Here is a 15,124-nt window from a genome sequence, read left to right as displayed (position 1 = left end):
GGCCACGTCAGTGAACTCAAGCACACCAAAAATTATGAAGATGGTATAAAAAAAAAGGACCGAACAATGCTTTGTTTTGTTGTACTTGGGGTCGCTATGAGTCAGAGCCCAAACTATGGCCACTTAGAATAACAACACACCTCTCTCAGAATGGAAGTCTGCTCACCATGCATAGTTTACTAGGAGAAACTGAAGCACAAAGAGCTAAAGGGATTTGATGAAAGCAGCACAGCAAGTCAGAGGCCCACCTGGTGGTGGAATCTGCATTTTAAAGCTCTTATTCTAGTTTTTCTTTCACCATTCTGTGATATTTCAACTAATAATTAACAATTATAGACATATAAAAACACTTAATATGCCACTCATTCCTTAGAAACCATTGAATGCTGGCATTGTATAGCAAAGTCAAAAGTAGGCCATCTTCTTAACTCAATCATTCTTTCCCTCTTGATTTGTATTTTTCTTCATTCTGTTTTTCCTCAACATCTGACACAAGAGAGAAGACCTGCAATGTAAGTAAGCTTTTAAGTTCTTAAGTTTTAAGAACTTAACAGAGAGGCTTGAGGGAGGCTTACTGGAAGGAGATCAGGAAACCATTTCAGGTTAAAGTCACAATTATCAAAACTCTGAATATTGCCATCAACTTGAATAACAAAACAGATTTGTTACAGTATGCAATTGGCAAGATGTACCAATGAAATAAAAATTCCTTTTTATGCTTAGCCTTAAGTAGTGGCCAATAAAGGAAGAGGCATCATGGGACTCAGATACTTGGTGCTTAGCTCCAGTTCTACTAATACCTAGCTGTGTGACATTGTTTTAAATTATTAATAGCACTATACATCAAGTACCTGATTTATAAAGCAGAGGAGTAGAATTGCTTTTAGTAATGTTTCATAGATGAAAGAAAGGGCTTAAAAATCACAGCCCATGATTAAGATTGAACACAAGAAAACATGTAAGTTCTGTTTGAAACTATTTTGACTACGTCTGTTTTTTGAGCCCTGGTGGCAAAGTGGTTAACAGCTTGGCTGCTAACCAAAAGTTCAGCAGTTCGAACCTACCAGCCCCTCCTTGGAAACCCTATGGGGCAGTTCTACTCTTTGTTATAGGGTCTTTTATGAGTCAGAATCAACTTGACGGCAACCCTTTCTAATTTATTTTTTATTATTAGAGGCAAGGTCCTTGGGTGGCACAAATAGTTCGTGTTGATTACTAACCAAAACGTTGGCGGTTCCAACCAGAGGTGCCGTAGAAGAAAGGCCAGATAATCTACTTCCATCCGATTACAGCCATTGAAAACTCGGTGAAGAACAGTTCTACTAGGACACGTATGGGGTCACCATGAGTTAGAATTGACTCCATGACAAAGGTTTTGATTTATTATTAGAAAAAGACAAGGATTATTTTCCCCCCGTGCAGAATAAATAAATAACAGCCATCAAAACAGCCTGACCTTTTCATTATTCTGTGCCCATTCTTTATTAAATTGTGTTCAATTATTTCCTCCTACTGCCAAGTGGATGATTCTGGTTTACTGTTTCTTAGAAGTTACCACTCTCTAATAACTGTAAAATTGAATTTAGTACTAGATCAATATTTGTGGGCTTGTGTTTGTTGCAATTAATAAAACTGTCCCTGTGGTACAGCAGGGAAAATCTTGCCCATGTTTATAAAACCTGACAGTTCCCATCACCCTACAATCATTTTCATGTTAATGTTTTGTGTTACCACCTGCTCCTTCTGAAGGTGATTTTACGTAAAAAGGAAATCATGGCTATAGGTCATTGACAAAGTGAGACAAGCTTGACCCAAAAGAGTCTCTTTTCAAAAGGATAATCCTCAGAGGTAGAGACATATTCATGCCTGACCTGCATTTTCCTTGAGAGTAAGTCAGCCCTTTCCCTTGCTGAAGGTGATTTATCCTGATGTTTTAGAGACCAACAGAAACTGAAACTGATCACTCACCAGCACAGGGCTCAATTCCCACCCAGTTTATGAGGCGTTACTTTCACTTGCTATAAGAAGACAAGATCTTTGTCAAAGACATGGTCCTAACTGCAGGATTATGTGACCTAGAGTGCTGTATGAACCACTGTCTCACTGCCTCTGAGGATGGCTTCATGAGGAAGGACGAGTGGGAACTTCTGACTGCCTGCATTTACAAGGCAAGGTAGATAGGATGTAAAAAATTATGCTAACATCAATTTTTGCATATGCTTCCAGAGTTCAAAATATATGCTGCTCCTTTCTACCAAGACCATTCCTTCATAGCCTTCCCAGTGCCCCTTTGTGTAAGAGGATCATGCATTCCCTCACTGACATCATGCTTGGCAGCATAATTTGCTTTGGTCAATTTTATGTGAGCTACAATGACTTATGCCCATCAAGGCAGACACTTTTAGAATGATTGTGTTCTTCTGTCATTTTCAACCTCTTCCATGAGACTATGTCTCAGAATGAAGAAGCGCTTGGATCATAGAAATATGTGAGATATAAACATTTTTTGTTTGTTCTCATCTGAAATATTGTTGTTCATCTGAAGTATATGAGACTGTAATAGCTTAAGCTAGACTATATGTTAACATAATATAGTCTAGCTTAAGCTATTACAGTCTGACTGTGCCATGTTTGTATGAAAAAAAAAAAAAAAACATTGCGACTGAGTCTATATTGACTCATTGCGACCCTATAGAACAGAGTAGAACTGTCCCACAAGGTTTCCAAGGATTTGAAATGCTGACCTTTTGGTTAGCAACCGTAGCTTACCATAGCTCTCAACCACTGTGCCACCAGGGTTCCTATCTGGATGGATCCAGTTTAAGTATATATATATCTACCACTCATCTCTCGGTTTGTTGCATTGTGGTTATTTGCATGTTGTTATGATGCTAGAAGCTATGCCACTGATATTTCAAATAACAGCAGGGTCACCCATGGTGGACAGGTTTCAGTAAAGCTTCCAGACTAAGACTGACTAAGAAAGGCCTGGGGATCTAATTCTGAAAATTAGCCAATGAAAACCTTATAGATCACTACAGACCATTGTCTGACTTGCTTGCTTTGGACACATCATCAGGAGAAAACTATGCTTGGCAAAGTAGAGGGCCAATAAGCGAGACCCTTGGTGAGACAGATTGGCATAGTGGCTGCAACGATAGACTCAAACATGCTGGCAATTGTGAGGATGATGCAGGACTAGGCAGCATTTTGTTCTGTCACATAAGTTGTCTCCATGAGTTGGAGTTGACTTGAAGACAGCTAACAATAACAATATAGATACATATTGTATATAAACAAATATAAATATATAAACAGATATATACACTACATAAAGATATACACACTACAGGGACATGGGCAAGTGTTTCTGCAAACTCAAATTCAGAAACAACTCTAAGGCTTAATTACCACATCACCGGGTTGGAATCAGAATGGAAGTCAGGAAAAAATAGGTGTCTGTTCAGTAACTTACTCTGTGATCTTGGACAAGGTCCTTATATACACATGTGTTTCTACAAAGCTGGTTGTAAAAGATAATTTCATTTTGAAAACAGGCATCCCCTCATAGAATTGCTGGAAGAAGTGAATGAGATGGTGCATATAAAGTCCTTACAATGGTTAGTACATTCTGTTACTATTATATTAGAGATGGTAGTGTCATTTCTATTATCATAGATTGCTGGTGCAAAACACCATATGTTGTTGTTGTTGTTAGGTGCTGTCTAGTGGGTTCCAACTCATGTTGACCCTACACACAACAGAAACACTGCCCAGTCCTGCCCCCCTCCATGACTGTTGTTATGCTTGAACTCATTGTTGCAGCCACTGTGTCAATCCATCTCATTGAGGGCCTTCCTCTTTTTCACTGACCCTCTACTTTACCAAGTACGATGTCCTTCTCTAGGGACTGATCCCTCCTTACAACATGTGCAAAATATGTGAGACAAAGTCTCACCATCCTCACTTCTAAGGAGCATTCTGGCTATACTTCTTCCAAGACAGATTTGTTCGTTTTTTGGCAGTCCATGGTATATTCAATATTCTTTACCAACACCTTAATTCAAAGGTGTCGATTTTTCTTGGATCTTCCTAATTCATTGCCCAGCTTTCACACACATATGAGGCAATTGGAAACACCATGGCTTGGTGTTAAAGTGACATCTTTGAAACACCATATACACCTGGTCAAAACACATATTTAAACTACTAAAAAATTGACTAAGAAATTAATAAATTAAGGTCACACTTTTATCATATTGATTTCAAGTATTGTGTTTCTAAGACTCTGAGTGTCTATTCTTTTTCTTCTCTGAAACCCTTGTCACAGACAGCTATTGTCCCATCTTCAGCCCCCTTCCAATTTTGCATTCACAGTAGATTAAATTAAATTAACATCCACCCTCACACCTGACACCCACAGTGAGCTTATTTTTCCCATGCCAAATTTGTTAGACCTGAGTCAACTTACCAACCATCTCCGTGGCAACACCCTGGGCCCTTTACCCCCACAGCTGACACCAAGGATCAGTACACATGACAGATAAAATAGATTTGTTAATTTGTGTGTTTTATATAATAAGAAAACATGAGAATATTTCCGTTAGAAACTCTTGGAGACATAGAAGACCGCTTTATAACTGGATAGCTAAATATCAGGATACACAGAATAGCATTTTAGAACTGAAAATACCTTCAAAATCAAGCTAGGCTGTTCTCTTATTTTACAGATGAAGAAAATAAGAGACAAAAGAGAAAATTATTTGCCCAAGGTCATTCAAATATATGGTGAGAAGACAGTACATCATCCCTTAACCAGGAGTAATTCTTTTTTGCTCTATACTGAGCTGTCTTATTTCATCAGAGAAAATGGAGAACAGGGTTTTGTTGTAGACTAAGCAATTGTCCACTGTGTGTATCTTCTGAGAAATACAACGCAACAAAGTGTTAATTGGCTATGCAAGGCTGCTAATAAGTGATGTGCAAAAAAAAGGCAACAAAACTTTTAAAAGCTGCTTAGAAGTGAGTTAAGGAACAAAGAAAAGTACAGAGAAGACTATTTGCACAAGTGTCCCTATCTAAAGCTTCATAATTATATTTAAAATCCATCTTCCACTAAAGCAGATAGTAGAGATAAACCAAATGAACTGATAATTGATTTACATTGTTTGTGCTAGATATTAATGATTAAGGAGCCCAGTAGTAGAGTGTGAAAGGAAATGACACGTAGGCAGACCAGGTTCTGGCTCCTTGGGCAGCTGGCTTAATATCTGTTTCAGTCAAATCTTGGTTGAGTTCATAGGTTTGATAATCATTTCATACTGTTGTTTTTTATATGCTCTAAAAAATAAAGAATATTCTTCACTTTTACTATACATAGGTAGGTAGACAGACGGACAGACAGACAGACAGGTAGATCCAAACCAAACCCACTGCTATCAAGTCAAGTCCGACTCATAGCGACCCCATAGGGTTTCCAAGGCTATAAATCTCGACAGAAGCAGACTGCCACATCTTTCTCCTGTGGAGCCTCTGGTGGCTTTAAACTGCTGAGCTTTCAGTTAGCAGTTGATTGCTTTAACTACTATGTCACCAGGTCTCCTTAGATAGATAGCAAGATATATGTGTTTCATTTTTTATTTATTTGTTTTTTTTCCCCAGGAGTTGTTGGGTGGCACAAACAGTTAAGTACTGGGCTACTAACCAAAAGGATTAAAGTTTGGCAGTTCGAATCCACCTAGGGATGCCTTGAAAGAAAGGCCTGTTGATCTCCTTCCAAAAGGTCACAGCCATGAAAACCCTATGGATCACAGTTTTACTCTGCACACGTGGGGTCTCTATGAGTTGGAATCTGTTTGGACAGCAACTAGTTTGTTTTTGGTTTTTCATTCTTCCTTACTTTTCATTGAGACACAACCAAAACCGAACCAAACCCACTGCCATTGAGTTGATTCTGACTCATAGCAACCCTATAGTGGCCCTATAAGACAGAGTAAAACTGCCCCATAGAGTTTCCAAGGAGCGCCTGGTGGATTTCAACTGCCGACCTCTTGGTTAGCAGCTGTAGCACTCAACCACTACACCACTAGGGTTTCTGATTGAGACATAGGTGCACATAAATTGAGACATAGGTGCACATAAATTGTTTTCCAAAACAAGAAAATAGTAATTCAAGAAGAAAGACATATAGCTCTAAAAATACAACACAGCTTGGCCGGGACTTTGGTAAATTGGATTTTGTGTGCCCCATCTATTGGGACAAATGATAACTCAGGCCTAACAAATTCTTTTCACTGGAGAATGATAGCCAGATGCTTAACAGAAGAAAAACAACTATATTTTCATATGAAATCCCTCAATTGTCTATTGATGGCTACGATAAATATAAGTTTGTTATGGTGAGTTGGAGATGACTGGACATTGGCTGTTACATAAGTAGGATGCCTACTAATCCATGCTGTAGGTTGGAGTTACGCAATTGGCTGCTAGTTTACAACCTCTGATTTTGCTTATTTGGATTAATTTTTCTTTAAGTAAAATTACAATTGAACTCAGACTTTAAAATTTGGCCTAAAATTTTATTTTTGTATCAATCTAATTTCACTTGCAGTCACTGATATTGGTAACAAGAAATCACCAACTAAGGAAATGTCATCACTAAGTGGTTACAACTGGTGTCCATGATTGCATTATCTCTTTAACAAGGAGCTATTACACAGCTCATGAATTACACATTTTCTATTACAAAGCTCTTCACCATTTAGCAGTGAACAATAGATATAATGATGAAAACCAAGATGCGTGGTGCTGTTCATAATATGAGTATAAGCAGATTAGAAATCCTATTTGGAAACTATTCCAGTGAACTGAGTTGTTTAAATTGACGCTTTCACCTACAAATCTTATCAGCAGGGTCATTTATTTACAGTATTCCAATATTTGTAAATAAGGACATCATTTTATATAGTTAATAGGGAAGCCCTTATGGGCAAAACAATCAGGTTTGTGTTGGGACTGGGAGAAGAACTATGCTTTTAAACAAATGTTATTGGTTAACACTTCTGTTTATCATCATTCTGAGGGGTGGTGTATAACAGGGAAGAGATAATTTTAGAGTGAATGAGATGGAAGATGAAGAAATGTGAAAACATAGACGTGTATGATATGGTTTCTATGCTAAATGTAACATAAACTGACATAAAATCATAACACACTGCTGTCGGGTCTGTTCCAACTCATAAACGATTGTATGGGACAGAGCAGAACTTCCCCATGGGGTTTCCAAGGCTGTAATCTTTAGGGAAGTACACTGCCACATCTTTTTCCCTTGGAGTGGCCAGTGGTTTGAACTCCTGACATTTCACTTAGAAGCTGAGAGCTTAACTACTACACCACCAGGGCTCCTTTAACTGTCATAAAGCATGGTCAATTTCTTGAAAAGCAAGGATGTCCATATGTAAATTTAAACAAAAAAAGACTTTATAAATCATGTTCCATGTATTTGTTAATCTTCTCCCCCACCCCGCTCCGGGAATTAGCGGATCTATTTCTTTCCTTCTGGAATGTACTAATTCAACTGGCTGCCCTTGACTTTCTAACAGAGATGGATTACACCAGCAGCCACTGAGAATGGTAAACAAATGCCGGTCAGCTCCTAGTCCATATGCCAAGCAAATTCTTTCCTGGACTGTTACGCACTGCAATGTGTTGTGACCTTCATAATAACCTCTTTTTTTAAAGAAAAGAATGCTAAATTAAAAAAAAAAAAAAAACACTGTTTTCCTCACTGCTATTTACTGCCCTTTTCAGTCTCTTTCTGCAGTGATGAATAGCATAATTTTCTGAAAGTACAAAAAGAAGATGAAACATTCAATTACATCAGATATGGTGAAAGTTGTCTTCAGTGAGCTTGATCGTAGTATGAGTTCCATGGACTCAGTCCCCATCTTCTCTCTCACATTTTAGTATACGTATTTTGGATTTATTTAATACATAAAGTGTATTTGGAATCACATACATAAAGTGTATTTGGAATCACAGGCTGGATAGGAAGGATGTTAATAGCTGTATCATACTGATGCAAGTGTCCTTTAAATGTAGCAAATAGAATTGTCAAATGGTTGGAAAATAACTTTTTTTGATCTGGTTGCCATTATTGATGGGCTGTCAAAACAAAATATTAATCTTGTAAATTACTGGACATAGAAGTTATGCAAACATTTATTATTATTTTTTTCTTTAAGGTGGAATTTTTCTGCATGAACAAATGTATATAAGAACACTGCTTCCAATAGTTTCTTAATTAAGGACAGATTTGGATGGTGACCCATAGGTTCACTTGGCTAGTAAATAATAATTTCTGTAAAGCAGTTTGCTAAATTAAGCTTCTCACTGGATATTTTTTCTATATCTAAATATAATTGCTATTCCTACATACTAATAGTGTGTTGATGTATAATATTTTTTATTGCATTAAGCACTAATAAACACATTGTATTACACTGTCACTGTAAAATTAGCTATCATCAAGCTTAGGAATAATACTTTTTATTTTAATTAATATACCCTTTTAACATGTTTATGAGAAGTGGTGGGTTAAAAATTTGAGATCAGGATTAATAATTACTTCACTGTAGGTCCTCAAACAAATTCTTAGCCCCTCTAAAGGTCAGTTTACACTTCCATCAAATGGGAAAAAAATAATACTACTCTTTGTGACTTGATGTGACGTGTAAGATGATACAATCTCTCATTACAGAATATAAAGTTGCAAAACTCATTTTCTTTCCTTGTACATAAGTGAGATACATTTCCCAGATCCATTTTATCTCCATGGGCATGCAACTAGTTCTTGCCAAGGGAATATAAATAGAAATGTTGTGTGTCACCTTGAATCCAAACAACTTTCTTTGAATTTCATGTGACTTGTCCATGTAACCTCTCTCCACCCCTCCAGCCCCATCTTCCAGCTAGGTAGTATCAGGGCAACCTTGGAATTTAAAAGTTAAATACATGATTTTAAAAGAATGCATGTGAATTCCCCTCCCCACAACACAAGGGAAGTCAGCACAACCAAATAAAAGCAAAAGCTAAGAAGTTTCCTGGACACCTCCAAACACTTTGAGGGAGAGAGTAGCTGGGGCTGAGGTCTGGGAACCATAGTTTCAGGGGACATCTAAGTTAACAGCCATAACGAATTTTGTTTAGAAAATATTCTGCATCCCACTTTGGTGAGTGACATTCAGGGTTTTAAAAGCTTCCGAGTGGCTGCCTAAGATATATCAATTAGTCCCATTTCACTTGGACCAAAGGAGAATGAAGAAAACCAAAGTCACAAGAAAAATATTAGCCCAAGAAGCTAAAGGACCACTTAAACCAGAGACCCTACCATCCTGAGACCAGAAGAACTAGATGGTGCCCAGTTACCACCAATGACCTCACTGACAGGAACACAACAGAGTCTCAGACGGAGTGGGAGTAAAATGTGGAGCAGAACTCAGATATGCGTAAAAAGACCAGACTTAATGGTCTGACAGAGACGGGAGGAACCCCAAAAATGATGCCCCTGGACACTCTGTTAACCCAAAATTGAAATCATTCCTGAAGCTGACTCTTCAGACAAAGATCAGACAGGAATATAAAACAAAAAATAATATACGTGAGGAGTGTGTCCCTTAGTTCAATCAGATACATGAGACCAAGTAGGTGGCTCTTGTCTGGAAGCAGGAGGAGGAGGTAGGAAGGGACAGGAACTGGTTGAATGGACACAGGGAACCCAGGGTGGAAAGGCAGGCTGTGGTGTCATATTTAGAGGATTGTAACTAATGTTACAAAACAATATGTGTATAAGATTTTGTATGAGAAATTAACTTGAGCTATAAACTTTAACCTAAAGCACAATTTGAAAAAAAATGAAAAAAAAATTGTTATGCATGAATATTCTAGTACCGAAATGGACATAAATTGCCTTTGGCATACAATTTTTAACATGCATTTTTATATTTATAATAATGTATTGCTAAAAATAAAATAGATGGAGAAAAAGTGTCATTTCCTTTACATTAAACACCCAAATGTCACAAAGTTTGTTTCTGCAACTGACTTGCTTTGAAAATATTGAAAACGTGATGAAGGGAAAACATTCTAGGAAAACACTGATTTATAAAGAAAGCAGCTCTTACATTTCAACACCTACATATAACCTTGGTTATATTAGGATTTATTCATAAGTGCTAAGGGCCATGGCTTTAAAGAAGCATCCAGTCAGATGTGTTTATGCCAGATAAATAACCTTCATCCTAGAGAGGGCAAATGACTTCTCTGTGGCCCTCTTGGCCAGATGTCCTTACATAATTCATACACTTGCCAGATATCAAGAGTTAGCCCTTCTAAATAGAAGCTTGAAAATAAAATAAAAATCTATTATTGTGCAGCCAACCTCTGATTTATTTTAAGATATATTACGTTGCTTCAAGTAGCTTGAAAAGTTTATTATTGACTAAAATAGGCTCACAAGCTACTCTGACTCAAAAAAAGTTACTGTGACTTAGAAAGTAACTACAGGATTGATGCTATAGTTATTAGTGTTCTCCTATCATTTAGAATTTTCCTTTCCTTTTGACCACTTCAATAAAAAAAAAAAAATCATTAACTTGTACCTTTTTTTTTTTCCCCTTCCCTAAATAGCTTATTCAGTGATCAGTAAATTTTTAAGTGTGTTCTCCTTAGCTAAAAAAGATTTCTCTCTTGCTTTCCCGATGACATCTAAATTAAAACACAGCGTGGAAGCCGGGCCTTCTTTATTTAACTCACATTTAGAGAATTATTTGACCAGTAAGTACATACTCATGGAGGCAGACGAGGCTTCATAAGAGAAGGCTGGTGTTGACCTTGGTATTAAATAATGAAAATAGGGCATCAAAATGAACAAAGGCATGAAGTAGGTACAACCTACACAGACAACCTCAGCCAGGGGAAAGGGTATGGTAAGGTAATAATGGGCAATGTTTGAAGATATAGGTTAAATTATAGATATTTTAGAAAACAGACAATGAGCATGGACTTTATCCATGGTGCCAGTGATTTCAAAATCCTGCTATGAATCCCAGTGGAGGAAAGCAAGAAGAAATTTACAAAATTAACTGTCACAATAATCAAGCTGCCTCTCAGGATCAATGCTATTTTTTAGGTTAACTCTTCTCTCTTTACAGAGGCAAATGGAACTTATTTTATTACTATTGTTATTGATCCTAATATGTAAGCGACACATGGGATCACTTACACATTAGGAGCAATAAGAATAATTTAAAAAAAAACAGTTGCTGAGGAGTCAATTCTGACTCATGGCAACCTCATGCATGTCAGAATTGAACTCTGTGCCACAGGGTTTTCAATGGGTAATTTTTCAAAAACAGATCACCAGGCCTTTCTTCATGGGCACCTCTGGGATTGTGCATAGTTTTGGACTCAGGCTAGTGGGCTGGAGGAGTGAGGCAACTCGAACTTACTGAATTCTTCAGATGTCTTAAAAGTTGAAAGCTGTGCTTCACAAGTACCCACTGAGCCACAACAGGAGGAAAACAATAATGATTAAGAGCATGAGCTTTGGGAGCAGACCACTTATGTCCACGTTCTATCTTCTACACTTGATGTCTGCAAGTCAACGGACCTTTCAAAGTCTGTTTCCTTACCTGCAATGGTACCGTCAGTGCTGATGACCGTAAATATGAAAATCAAAACAGGTCATTTACATAAAATCCTTGCCACCTGCATGTAGCTAATAGTAAGTTTTAACTTTTTCTGATTAATGTGTAAAGGACAGATTGTAACAGGGAGACTCACAGTAGGGATACCACTTAATAGGCTACTGACACAGCCCAGATGACAAGACACAAAATCTAGAACTAGGACAGTGGCGTTGGCAACCGAAAAGAGGACACTGTTAAACAAGATATTTTCGAGGCATAAGTGCCTTCATGATTCATCAGATGTGGGAGGCAGAGACATGAGCCTCGGAGTGCTCACACCTGCCTCACTGGGACAATGACGATGCTACTGCCAGAAATAGAGCCATCAGGAAGGGATGATTGTTTGAGGAGAGACATGGCGGATGCAGACTCTGTTTTAATGTATCGGCTATGCTTTAAAAGTATTCTCCAAATCTTACCAGTCTACAACCAAAACAATATAGGTCTCAAGTGTGGTGGTAAAGGAGACAATTTAGAGGGTGGATGCACAGATTATCAAATATTATTGAATTATTTGGTGAGGAAATTATTTTCTAAGAAATGTTCCTTCTGTCTACATCAAGGATAATGTTTTACTTTGATGCTAGTTTCACTTTATTGTCTCTTAAATATCTCTCTTTCTCAACATATTCACAGCCTGGGGAACAAATATATCCACTTAAAATTTAAGAACATTTGTTTGGTTTCCACTACACTGTTTTATCAACTTCTATATATGCCAAATGATTTTTTTTTTCAATTATGGTCCTGATATGAACTTTCTTTTTTAAAACGCATCCATTTTACTAAAACCAATAAGTCAATGTAAAGGAAATATACTAAGAAAGCAACAGTGCAGGTGCCACTTGGATATAACAAAGTCATGAAAGGCTCGAACGAATGAAGGGAAAATAACTCTACACTAAGCTAAGTTAAATTTTAGGCTATACTCTTCCCCAGTTACAAGGATTCTTAAAGGGGGATACATTTACTCCAAGTCTGGAAGAAAACCACATTATAATATAAAATGGTTAAGGTCCAAAAGGACCAAAAATTTGATCTTCTGATGATTTTCAAAGAATGCTGTTAATATAACATTTTTACAGATATTAACTAATTATGAAGCTATGATTTGAAGATAAGAACAGTATCAGAAACCAAACAAAAGATCAAGTAGAAACTTCCAGGCATTACAGAATTGTCACAAGAACCAAGCTGTCTCTCAGCGCCAATGCTAATTTTCAGTTCAGCTCTTCTCTCTTTACGGAGGCCAATAGAATGGTTTTAAGAACAAAATACAAATCAGCAAGAAGTGGACAAGAAGACCAATGTGGAAGGCTAAATACCAGATTAAAATTTTCAAAGGAGTTGAAGAGATTAATGATGCTACTCAATATCAAAGGAACCCTGGTAGCTCAGTGGTTAAGTGATAGGCAGTCTGAACTCACCAGATGCTCAGTGGAAGAAAGATATGGCAGTCTGCTTCTGTAAAAATTACAGCCTTCGAAACCCTATGGGGCAGTTCTACTCTTTCCTGTAGGGTCGCTATAAGTCAGGATCGACTGGATGGCAATGGGTTTAGTTTTTTTTAATTTACTCAATAACAAACCTAATATCTTATCAAATGTGATTTTTATTTGTATATAATTTTTATTGTAAGCTTCATAACCCTGGTAAGCTTGGTAATTCTAATTGCCATGCTTTAAGTAGGTAGACAATTTTCTTTAGGAAATATCTCTTAATAAACATTAAATTGGCCTAGGTCATTCTCAATATGAGACATTGGGGATGGGAAATGATGTTAGGCACCAAGATGTAAAGTCATCTCCCCTCCCCCATTTGGTCTTGATGCCACTTTGGTCTCAAAATTACTAAACAAAATGCAAGATAGTTGTATACGTAAAAAAACATTAAGTTGGTAAATTTTGTGTTACATACATCTTTACAGTAAAAACACAAAGCTGGTCAGTATAGAAATATGAATATATAGAAATATGAATATATATCAGAACTTATCATCCAATTTCTCTTTCTGGAAGCATGCAGAATTGAAGAATATTTGTGCACATGTTCTTTCTTGGATGGAAGTTGGAACCAAATAAGAGACTACTCTTGGACTTGATGACCAGGATGGCTTGTGAATATGGGAACAGAAGGCTACTTTTTTAAAGTGTACCTTAATATTGCTTTGACCTTCTTTCAGATTCTTTTTGCAAAAGAATAAAGCTGTTCGGTATAAATTTTCAAATTCTAAGAACAGCGTTAGGTCAAGATAACTCTTTGATTCAGGTTATTGTGTATATGAAGGCAGAATCTTAAATTTCTCTCTTTGCATAAGTCCTTAATTTTGGTTCTCTTTGTAGAATAGAACAAGAGTTTATTCCTAATTAGACAACACAAAAATATGTCCAGAAAAAAAAAAATCAGATATGTGTAGGTAAATCGACAGAAAATGACACAATACATGAAAATATATTTTAAAAGACACACCTTAATAAAGACTAATTTTTTTTTAACAAAATAATGTTTAAATTTGAAGTTGGGATGTATTTAAATTCACATAATTTTTAGAGAAGTAGCTGGAGTAATCTGCATGGAGTATGTATGCAGAATTGCAAAGGTTTCCATCTGGTTACCTCTGAAAGAGATCTGGGTTGGGAGTATGTTTAACTTTGCCTATATGGAGTTTTAACCAATTAGATTCAGCCCTTTAAAAATCATGAGATTTCATATAAAAATATAGATTTTTAGCTTCTCTTGAAAAAATTCCAAAATCCATACCACATTAGACCCCATACACAATTAATAATTATAACTAATATTAACAACAGCTACTTATTCAGTACTCACTGTCAGTTATTCTAAGCATTTTACTTTTTTTTTTCCCCCATACACACAATATCCTTGTATAATGTAAGTGTTCCTATCCACACTGGATATTTAGGAGTGTTGATCCCACAATAAGATTCAGTACTTTGTTCAATGTCTATAGCTAGTCACTGATGGAGCTGAAATTCAAACCCAAGTCTGTTTGACACCAAAGTCCATCTCTTATCCACTGGTGGAATCAGTTTGAACTTAATAATATTAAGTTACTGAATGGAGAATTATTCATATTCACCATGGTCAGTTTTTTTTTTTTTTTTTGCATTTATGGAAAGCTTATTATTCCTATGTGATTATTTTAAATGCTGCTGTATTGATCTCTAAAAGGAAACATTAATCCTATACTGGCCAACTCATTTTTTAACAAGTCTTTTCTTTTAATATATGCTACTCATTTTTATTTAAGGAAGTTGGACAATAATTTTCTAATTCAACTTGAATCCAATTTGATTCAAATTGATTAAATGCATTTCTATTAATCTATTTTACTAGAACAACAATTGTAACTTTCT

General features: G+C 36.6%; 1 protein-coding gene across 6 annotated transcripts in view; it reads right to left on the bottom strand.

The window, feature by feature from the left end:
- GABRG2 (gamma-aminobutyric acid type A receptor subunit gamma2) overlaps positions 1–15,124 on the bottom strand; it is a 124,572-nt gene that overhangs the window by 64,459 nt on the left and 44,989 nt on the right. The window lies entirely within an intron of this gene.

The sequence above is a fragment of the Loxodonta africana genome, chromosome 2 (genome assembly GCF_030014295.1).
Source record: "Loxodonta africana isolate mLoxAfr1 chromosome 2, mLoxAfr1.hap2, whole genome shotgun sequence".
In the NCBI taxonomy this organism is placed as follows: domain Eukaryota; kingdom Metazoa; phylum Chordata; class Mammalia; order Proboscidea; family Elephantidae; genus Loxodonta; species Loxodonta africana.
Note: the sequence above shows the minus strand (reverse complement) of the source record. Positions and strands in the feature narration are given on the sequence as shown.